Below are 10,499 nucleotides of genomic sequence, written 5' to 3' on the forward strand. Positions count from 1 at the left end.
ACCGGATTAAGGTTGGTGAGGGGTGCGTTAAAACGACCGGATTAAGGTTGGTGAGGGGTGCGTTAAAACGACCGGATTAAGGTTGGTGAGGGGTGCGTTAAAACGACCGGATTAAGGTTGGTGAGGGGTGCGTTAAAACGACCGGATTAAGGTTGGTGAGGGGTGCGTTAAAACGACCGGATTCAGGTTGGTGAGGGGTGCGTTAAAACGACCGGATTAAGGTTGGTGAGGGGTGCGTTAAAACGACCGGATTAAGGTTGGTGAGGGGTGCGTTAAAACAACCGGATTAAGGTTGGTGAGGGGTGCGTTAAAACGACCGGATTAAGGTTTGTGAGGGGTGCGTTAAAACGACCGGATTAAGGTTGGTGAGGGGTGCGTTAAAACGACCGGATTAAGGTTGGTGAGGGGTGCGTTAAAACGACCGGATTAAGGTTGGTGAGGGGTGCGTTAAAACGACCGGATTAAGGTTGGTGAGGGGTGCGTTAAAACGACCGGATTAAGGTTGGTGAGGGGTGCGTTAAAACGACCGGATTAAGGTTGGTGAGGGGTGTGTTAAAACGACCGGATTAAGGTTGGTGAGGGGTGCGTTAAAACAACCGGATTAAGGTTGGTGAGGGGTGCGTTAAAACGACCGGATTAAGGTTGGTGAGGGGTGTGTTAAAACTCTTCTCCCTTCTGGCTCCAAAACTGTGGAATGCACTTCCCATTGCAGTCAGAACTGCAGCATCACTCCCAATCTTCCCCCGTAGTCTGAAAACCCACCTTTTCAGACTCCATCATGGCCCATAGCACTTACCCTACGCCCTTAGATCAGTGGTTCCCAAAGTGGGGTCCGGGGACCCCCAGGGGTACCTGAGGGAGTTCCAGGGGTGACCCATCTATTTTGTTCATGTTCATAAAGTGCTAAAGTGTTTAAAGCAGTGGTTCCCAAACTTTTTCATGTCAAGGACCCCCAAATTGACACTACTTAGCCCGTGGACCCCCATTTGAAAAGATATGCCAGGGACCCCCATAAGAGAAGACGTACACATTTAGACGTCTATATTTAGACGTACACATTTAGCGTCTACATTTAGACGTACACATTTAGACGTCTACATTTAGACGTCTACATTTAGACGTCTGTATACATTTAGACGTCTACATTTAGACGTCTACATTTAAACGTCTACATTTAGACGTATACATTTATTTGTTATCCGTGTTGCGAGGATGAGGGGGTACCTGGAAAAATATCTACCCCAAAAGGGGTACCTGGTCCAAAAAAGTTTGGGAACCCCTGCCTTAGATAGCATTTCTGTAGACTTAGATAGCATTTGATACAGACGTATAGCATGTTATGTAGACAGCACTATAATTGCATTGTATATAGTCATACAGCACGTCATAGTACATATGTATAGCATAGTAGTATATATGTATAGTTTATATGTATTGTAGGGCCAATTGCCTTTCTTTCTATGCATTCACCAGAGATATACGGTTTAACGTGCTCACACTTTGGGACTTGGGCGTCTTCCCAGCTAACATTTCCCCGCTAGCTACCGCCTCCCGCTGTCGCCTTCACAGCGTAGCACGCCCGGGCTGGCTTGGCCTTCCCCCCGCTGTCCGCGCGTCAAACGATCGCGATCAGTTACTTTTTAATGCGATCGTGAATTTACAGCGATTTACAGTCCCTCCTCACGCTGACGTAAGGCTTGCCTCCCCCGCCCGTCTCTCTCTCTCTCTCAGACAAGGATGTGCATTATATGTATAAAATACATAATTTTTTAACTATTGAATATAATTAAGTGGATTCTTCTTCTACTTCTTCTTCTTGCGGTTATATTTATTATTATTATTATTGTTGTTGTTATTACCTAGCCTGGAGCCGAGGCTTTACCCGGCATGCATTGCAGTGTTGTTGTTTTTGTTGAATCGACGTACGGGGGTGGAGGCAGTCGCAGAAGACAAGACTCTCCAACAAATGCTTATATTAGTTCTTACACAGTTTTTCTCCGGAGAAATTCAGTTGAAAGGTCAGTGTATTTTTATATCCGATATCTACCGTGTGTAGTGTAATTGCACGTGTTAAAATCGTTTCGATCTTTATCTGTGTATGTTTCCCTCTAGCTAGCTAGCCTAGCTACCTGGGCAATCTATTGTTTGGACGAGGGGATAAGGTTAGCATTAGCAAACGTATAACTCATGCTATTTTAACAGGTAACTTCTTATTGTGTTGATAAGTCCTTAAACACAATTATTCGAATTAGATAAGATTTGATACGTTGCTTGTGTAGACTACATAAACAGCATTTAGCTGTAAATCACATTTTTTGTCATTCTTTGTTTTAGAACTTCTCCTATGGTACCACATCAATACAGCATGGGGTCTGTGTGTATGTGGGGTCTGCAAGGCTAAATCTTCGTCAAATGTCTGTCTTGCAAATGTAAAAAATATCACATAGTAGGCTAATGTTTAAAACAGACTTTTTTTGTTATTCTATTATAGGTGCAGATGCAGTGACCAAAATGAGCATTGCCATGCAGGTACGTTCTTCTGAGCCATTTCTTTTACTCTTCTCTCTGTTGTCTCCTCTAAAGGAACTTTGCTAGGCCACAATTGCAAATAAAGATTTGTCTAATTACAACACATTTTGATTTAATTTTTGTCATTTTGTTGTTTTATTCTAAGCCAGATTTTTACACTTGGTTGCATGCTGAATATAGCTGGTCTACAAGCTCGCAGCACATTGTGTGCTTGTAGATCTTCTGTTTTCATCAAATTGATTTTTATGTACATACAATGTTTACCATTTTGTTGTTACTGTGATTTCAGACACAGGACTTGGATCTGTTGGGCGTACAAACGGTAAGAACATTTCTACCACTGAATTAAGGTTGCATGCTACAAGCTCTCTTGCCTCAAGTTTGCTGTTACATTTGAAAGAAATTTGACTTGAATTTGATTTCATTTTACAGACAAGGTGACATGCTGTACAGAGCTGAGACATCGTTCTTTAATTTAAGGTAATTGTTCATTTGACCAAGGACAGAAAATTGGCACCCAACAATGTGTAACTGTGTACCATTGTTACCATCATAAGATTTTAAATGACTGAGGTGTATTATGATGAGTACTGTGGCACTCTGTGCCACACTATGAGCTTGTAGATCTGCTATTTTTCAACAGATAACAGCTTTTTAAAAGTGATGGTAGGTAGGCCTATGATTAAGGTGAAAATAATTTATTTAATTAATTCTGTGATTTCAGACGAACTTTCGCTGGAGGAAGACCTATCGACTTCAAATGCAACCTCTGCTGGAAAGGCTACCACCAGTCGGGTTTCCCTGACCCTCTACTATACGCAACATCCAGACCTCAAGGAACGCACCCAGCTTTCCGTGCTCGGACATACAGACATGGGGACATACATACATTGCTACGCTCAGAAACTCCTGACTCCACTCAGAAGAGAATTGGTGTTTTAAAGACTTAAGCACTTACACTTGAGAACTGATGTCTTCTAAATCCTCACAGATTTTAGTTAAAACATTTGCTGCAAAATAATATATATTTACAGATTTGTGCCACATTTTCACGATGTTTCAAAATTAGCAAATCTACAAACTCGTTTTCAACAGCTTACAGCTTTTTAAATAATGGTTAAAGTGGCTAAAACCAGGGGATCTTGGACTTCAGTGACAGGGACCTGGGGTCTGAGAGCCGGAGACGTTGGACAGGGTGCATTTTGGAACTTCTGCTGGCGGCCACCACCAGTCAGGCTTCATAAAGGAAGGAAACGGACAGGCACGGCAGGCAGCTCATCAAATGGTGGTCCGTGGCTCAAATGCTGAATAACTTTGGCATGAAAAGGGTTCAAACCCACCGCTATAGGGGTTTCATTGAATTTCTTGAATGTATGCTGCACGATTTCTTGCTCAAAAGGTGAATCTCGATTGTGTGTTCTGTTTATTGCTGTGTAACTGTTATTGCAACATTACTGGGCCTACATAACTAACTCCACACAGAATAGACTTGGTGTTTTATAGAAATTAAACTTGAACTGATTCCACAAAATGTCTTCTAAATCCTCGCAGATTTTAGTTAAAACGTTCACTGTGTTTGGGCCACATTTTAGTATTAGCAAATCTACAAGCTTGTGAGCTTGTAAATCTGCCAACAATCTAACAGCTTTTAAAATTATGGTTAAAGTGTTTGAATGGTATGACTGTTTTCTGAAAAGCCTAGATGTTTCTGTATCATTGGTGTTCAAACGATTTACTCCAATCTGAAAATATGTTGTTCCAGGGACCGCGCTACGAGCTTGTAGGTCTGCTATTTAGTTTTATCCTGAAAATGTGCAAATCTTTGAATATATATTGTTTCAGAGCAAACGTTTTTAAACTCATCTTTGCTTCTGGGTAGTCCCTGGAACAACATATTTTCAGATACTGTAGGTGTCTGCGGCCAATTTCATAATATTTCTGGGGTCCTTGACATAACATAATTTGAGAACCACTAATATAGAAACATAGGTTTTTCAGAAAACTGTGGAAATGTGGACACAATCTTATCCAACATGTTCTGGTGGTTTCAGGAAAGTTGGTGTTTTATAGATTTTAGAAGCCAGTGGTTCTCAGAGTGGTCTTAAAGTGCATTCTCAGCAAAATGACATAAAAATCAACCACTTGTATAATTCTAAACTTGGTTGTTTACATATTTTTTCTATGTGCCTAAATGATTTCATTGTAACCTTTTTTTTTCCTAATAAAGAAACAAAATTAAGTATACATTTGCTGCTTTATTATGTTTCTATAAATATGTGGGAGGGAGGTGAGCATGGGGGAGGATCGAGGATATATGGGGGGGGGGGGGTGTCATAAGACAGCTCCACGCTGTCCTGCTGCTGCCGTCGTAGCTGACGTTCGAGTCGCGGCAGAGAAGCGGGGCGCCGGCTACACGCGCGTCGGCGCGCACGGCACACGCTGATCAAGAACGACGCGGCCACATCGTGCGACGCGCCCGGCGGAGGACACGATCGGCGGCGCGCGGCGACCGCCTCCCGCAGGCGGCGCGCCATAACTTGCTAGCTGGGTTGTTGTTGTTTACTCACTTGTTGTATAGTTGTTTGTCGATGGCGATTGATGACTGCAAGGTTGGTATTATTGGTAGGAGTTTGTGTTGTGTGAGTGTATGGTTCAAAATAAACGGGGGCAAACCAAACAAGAACAGGCTCCAGACATAAACTAAATAAAGGTCTCAAAAAACAGACGAGCGCAGGGTTCGATAACAAATTATAAAGTAGGCTAATTTTCTTTCTTTCTTTCCTTTCTTTCTCTAACTGCGCTGTTTGTGCGTTGCGTGCAAGCTGTTGAAAATCTGTATCTCTACTGGCGTCTTTCTTCCTACAGCTGTGAGCCTGTGGCTTAATTAAAGGGAACCATGGTGCCATTTCTCAAGGCAACCAGTGGGGGCGCCATTTGGTCAAATCAAATAAGATGGCTCCTACATGTATAGTTTCATTACCGGTATATAGATATTCCACTGTTACTTTCTTAGCTTACGCATGTTTCATGATAAATGTTTTTATGTGATGTATTCCAATGCTTTTTTGTTCTTACTTAATGTAAGTCGCTCTGGATTAAGAGCGTCTGCTAAATGCCTAAATTGTAAATTTCCATGGACGGTTCTGAAGTTGTTGTGCAGCTGGTAGAGGGCCAGACAGTCTCCATTGAAACAGACTGGCACCTTGGAAAGGGGAGGGACTTCCCAGCATACCTTTGGTCACAGGCGCTATTTGTATTCTCTTATTGTCATGTTATTAAATTGTTGTTTACTATGGGAATGTGTGGGGGAATTTATGGGTTTATTGCCCTTGGGTCATGTTCAGTTTACTGCTTATTTTATGTGTTATGTTTTGGAAGTCACCTTGAGCGAGAGAGGTAATTACAGGACTTTCTAGGTTGGCCATAGTCACTATATGGCCAACCTAGAAAGGCCTAACCGTGGCTCTGGCTGAAGACAAAGAAAATGTAAATCCATTTTATAATCTATAGAAATATAGATTGTGATTGTGTGCAAATTAAAAAATTACATGAACCTGTGTCCTGGCACCCTCTAGGCCTCTACTGAAATTGACGTCAGACTGTAAAAAAAAAAGGAAAGCCACATTTCCAAGGCTAGGCCTCAATGAACAAAAGCATTGTGATTAATGGTTAATAATGAAGTTACAAAATTAGGCTTCATTAGGTAATGAACAGATGACTATATATATCAACCATCCTTCATTGTTCATAGTGTGATATTTAAACAGACCAGTAAGAGCTATATTAAAGTTAGAAACAAAACAAAAATGTCCTTACCAAATTGGACCTTAAACTCCTGTGTTTGACTTTGCAGGGCCAATCGTCACTTTGAACCATCCTTTGAATCGAAGAACCTCTTCTCATTAATCTTTGATCGTCACTTCACTGTGTGCTGTACACTTCTGGGCAATTAGCCTCAGGGGCCTGCTGTGTGAAATCTGTCCAGTCCTGGGGGAGTGATGCATCTGGGAGGTGCGTAGGTGATGATACATCAGCAGTAACACACAGACTCACGAGACCATCGTCCTCATCATGGCAACAGCCTTTATTTAACAGCTGCAGCAGTGCACCAGTGGTGGAAAAAGATTTTTTTTGTCAATTCTTTTACTTAAAAAAGTATCAATACTGCACTGAAGAAATAATCTATTACATAAAAAAGTCAGGAATTAAACATTTACTTGAGTAAAAGTACAAATATATTGGTATCAAAAGTACCAAAAGTAGAAAGTACTCATTATGCAGAATGTCCCATTTCACAAGTTTTCAAATGTATAAAAATCTTTATATCTTTACTGATCTACAAGCTCACAATGTGACAATTTGCGGCCAGCTGCAGTGAGCATCTCTGCTCATTGCTCAGTGCTCATGCTTCGTTTGCTTGCTGGTTCACTCTGCTTTTCTTTGTTGTTTGCCTGCATGGCAGTTTGTTTTCTTCTCTCTGATTGAGGTTATTTGTAGTGGTATATCATACTATATAGCAGTGTTGATCTTTCTTTTTTGGTAATAGAGATGCTTCTCACCTGAAATGAACATGAAGGTCTGGAGATAGATATAGATTATGTTTGATGATTCCCCTCAATGACGATGTTGTCAGTACATAGCAGGCCAGAATCCCTTACATCATTGCATCACGTTCCAATGTAAAGCAGAGATTATAAATTCAGCATTTAGCCGCCATTATATTTCTAGTCACATGCATAAGACTGCATAAGCTGTCTTTGTGCTTTGAGCACAAATGAGGCAAGGTCAATGAATTTGCACATGCACGCACGCACGCACGCACGCACGCACGCACGCACGCACGCACGCACACACACACACACACACACACACACACACACACACACACACACACACACACACACACACACACACACACACACACACACACACACGCTAGATCAACTTGTGTAAAATGTGGCACATGATGGTATAGCCTTTAGCTGTTACCTTGGAGAAGCCTCTGGGCAAAGAAGTAGGTCTACCCTGATAAAAAACAAAGGAAAAAAAGTTAAAAACCAATAACGGCAATAACTCCAGGCAGCGCACCCCCCGCTCCTCCGCCTTTAAGTTCTTTTGCGTGTGTGTGTAGTGTCAACACACACACACACACACACACACACATGCGACAGTTTTGGTATGAAAATAATATAATAATTATAGGCCTGCATCGCTTTGGCTAAAACACTGAATTGGACACTGCATCGGAAAAAGATTGATGGATAATATTAAGACATTGGTTCTTTGTGAATGGAGTTTGTGCCCTGTGTCCTGCATATTGTATTTTACATGTTGTTGTCCCGCTGATTTTCATATCACTTCTTAGTTCTTCCCCATCCGAGAGATAGAATAGTTTTTTCCCGTTTATCTTTATACCCACTCTGTGAGTGGGTTGTTTTGGCCTTGTGTCTATATCCACACTTTTCCTGGGCTGTGTGTGCTCCAGTTCCTGTTGATTTCATTGGATATCATTGGTCATCTGACCAGTTTCATTGGCTTTCATTGGATCAAATCGACAGGAACTGGAGCACACACAGTCCAGGAAAAGTGTGGATACGCGGAGGTGGAGCTTCTTTTCCATCCACCAGCTGTCTAAAAACCCCACGAAGAAGAAGGGCTTGAACCAGTAAGACGCGCAAACGCGGGAAGCGAACGCAGCTCGTACATATTTGGGTTTTTTTAAGATTTATTTTTAAGTTAAGTTTTTAACTTAGACATAACCATATAAGGAGTCCCCAAAGCAGCTATACGTCCAAATATGGAGTGTGTTGCATCAATCACAAACAAATCACTCAGCTCCATATATGGGCACAAAGGGGGGACACACAGACACACACACACACACACACACACACACACACACACACACACAGACAGACAGACAGACATGATCTGCTAGGTCTCATAGTAAGTGCTCATTGCGTTCGCAATGAATGAATGAATGAATGAATAGTTTATTTCGATCTTTCAGAGAGGGAGACATTACACAAAAAGAGTTTACTTTTTCTTTTTTTAGGTGATCGAAACGGCATAGGCAGAAGCTTAGTGCCTATCCTTATCTCAACGTATTCCAAAATACTGTTGAAGATATGCATAACAATCAACATATAAACAAAACAAACATTCAGCTTCAGCTTCAGCTTCTTCTGACGCTACTGAAGCGTCCAGTGTGCCTACGGGGTCTGTAGGCTTTGGTATGTCGCGGTATTGACACGTAGCCTTGTGTAGCCTTTCTCAATCTTGATTAAATCTACTATATTACCCGTCACCCGTGTCCATGTTGGGACACAGAGAGAGATTTTTTGTAATTTGGCTGTATGTGAATTCATCCTGCTCTCTGAACTAAAGACGACATGGCTAAAACACTAAGCTCCCGACTGGATAATCCTTCATTTCTTGTGGTCTCCTAATTTAAAGGTATTTTTCTAAAAGTATTTCCATCTTAAGGTATTAGTAATTATATTGAACATTCTCCTAAAAAGTATTCCTGTTAAAGTTATCGAAGTTAATATACAGTCCTTTCTAAATAGCATAATTAATTAGTAAATAATTATTTACTTATCAGAGATACTTTTTCAAATTATATTATTATGCTTAATTACATCGCTTTGGCTAAAACTCTGAATCTCACTGATAAAGTAGGCTAGCCTACAGGCATCATAACATTAGTATAGCCTACGCGGTAGGCCCTACCGCATAGGATTGTACAATTATATAGCCTATATTTAACAAACAAGCTTGATTGACATTTTGTAAATAGGTCAATTACAAAAACTGCTATGAGGATAAAACCAGAAAAAGCACTAAGGCTTCTTTACATCAGGTATAAAGTAAAAGCAAAAAATGTGACAACCGTATGGAAAAAGGGGCAAAGGAACTGGGAGGCGGAGGCGCGGGGGGTGCGCTGCCCAGGGGCCCTTCACTCTCAGGGGCCCTTGGGGGGAAATTAGACAATTTACTAAAATAAAATGTACTGTATGGTTAATCAAATATCATATAAGTGGGCCCCTCCTCGCGTCCTTTGTATTTACATCTGTGGTTCTCAAACCCAGGGGTTGGGTTGGAGGCCTTGGAAGGTTATCATTATCATTATTGCGACCGAAGGTCGCAGTTAACTATATGGAATCGAGCATTTCTCGTCAGTTAGTGTGGGCACCAAATATGGTGCCCAGGTCTCGTGACATCATGTGACATTGTTGTACTGTATCTGGTTTCTACCATACACTCTAGTTCTATTATACGAAATACTGTTAAAACTGGGAGAGCACTCGATGAAGTTTGTGAGACACGAGAGTCAGAAGATGAGATGTTCCGATGTTTATTTCAGAGTACAGCACAGCAAAGTGGCCAACGTCTCCACACAGGGCTGACGCCCGAACTGACAAAGTTACATTGAAATCTAACTGGTTTATAAAGAATCCGAATAAACATTTGCTCCAGACAGTGGCTTATTAATACATTTTCCTTTTGGAATTAAAAAGATTGCACTGGCATCAACTACAGGGTGACTTATTCCAGTGTGACCTTTCTGCAGTCTTCATAGTAAAACCATACTAACAGCAAAGCAACATCCAAGTTATTATGCACTGTTCCACCATGGTACTCAAACTTGTCTGGATGATTATGCAAAGACATGAACGTTTTGGATTAAAGTTGAAATGAGAAGGTCGTGTCCTAGAGTATGTATGTGAGATGTGCCAGCTGTCGAGGGATCAAATTATGAATATGTTCAACTGCCATCTGACAACATGGTGTTGGGTTTTGTTGCGTTTTCCCCATGCTAAAGTTAAGCCGCCTTGCCTGTAGCAGTTGTGAATATTTGAAAGCACTGCCGGAGGAAGGGAATGAAGCTGGCATTTCTCCTTCAAGAGATGCGGCAGGGTACACTGGGGGTGGGTGGTGGGGCCGACACACACACACACACACACACA

The 10,499-nt window shown here is 41.5% G+C and overlaps 1 long non-coding RNA gene across 1 annotated transcript; it reads left to right on the plus strand.

Annotated features, from left to right (window-relative positions):
- The first annotated feature begins 2,491 nt into the window (after positions 1 to 2,491).
- LOC308328500 lies at positions 2,492 to 4,633 on the plus strand. Its single transcript, XR_013965301.1, has 4 exons — positions 2,492 to 2,529; positions 2,819 to 2,851; positions 2,962 to 3,009; positions 3,254 to 4,633. It is a non-coding gene; the product is annotated as an uncharacterized lncRNA (long non-coding RNA).
- Positions 4,634 to 10,499: the final 5,866 nt, after the last annotated feature.

The sequence above is a fragment of the Protomyctophum bolini genome (genome assembly GCF_963924005.1).
Source record: "Protomyctophum bolini genome assembly, chromosome: 14".
Taxonomy (NCBI): Eukaryota; Metazoa; Chordata; class Actinopteri; order Myctophiformes; family Myctophidae; genus Protomyctophum; species Protomyctophum bolini.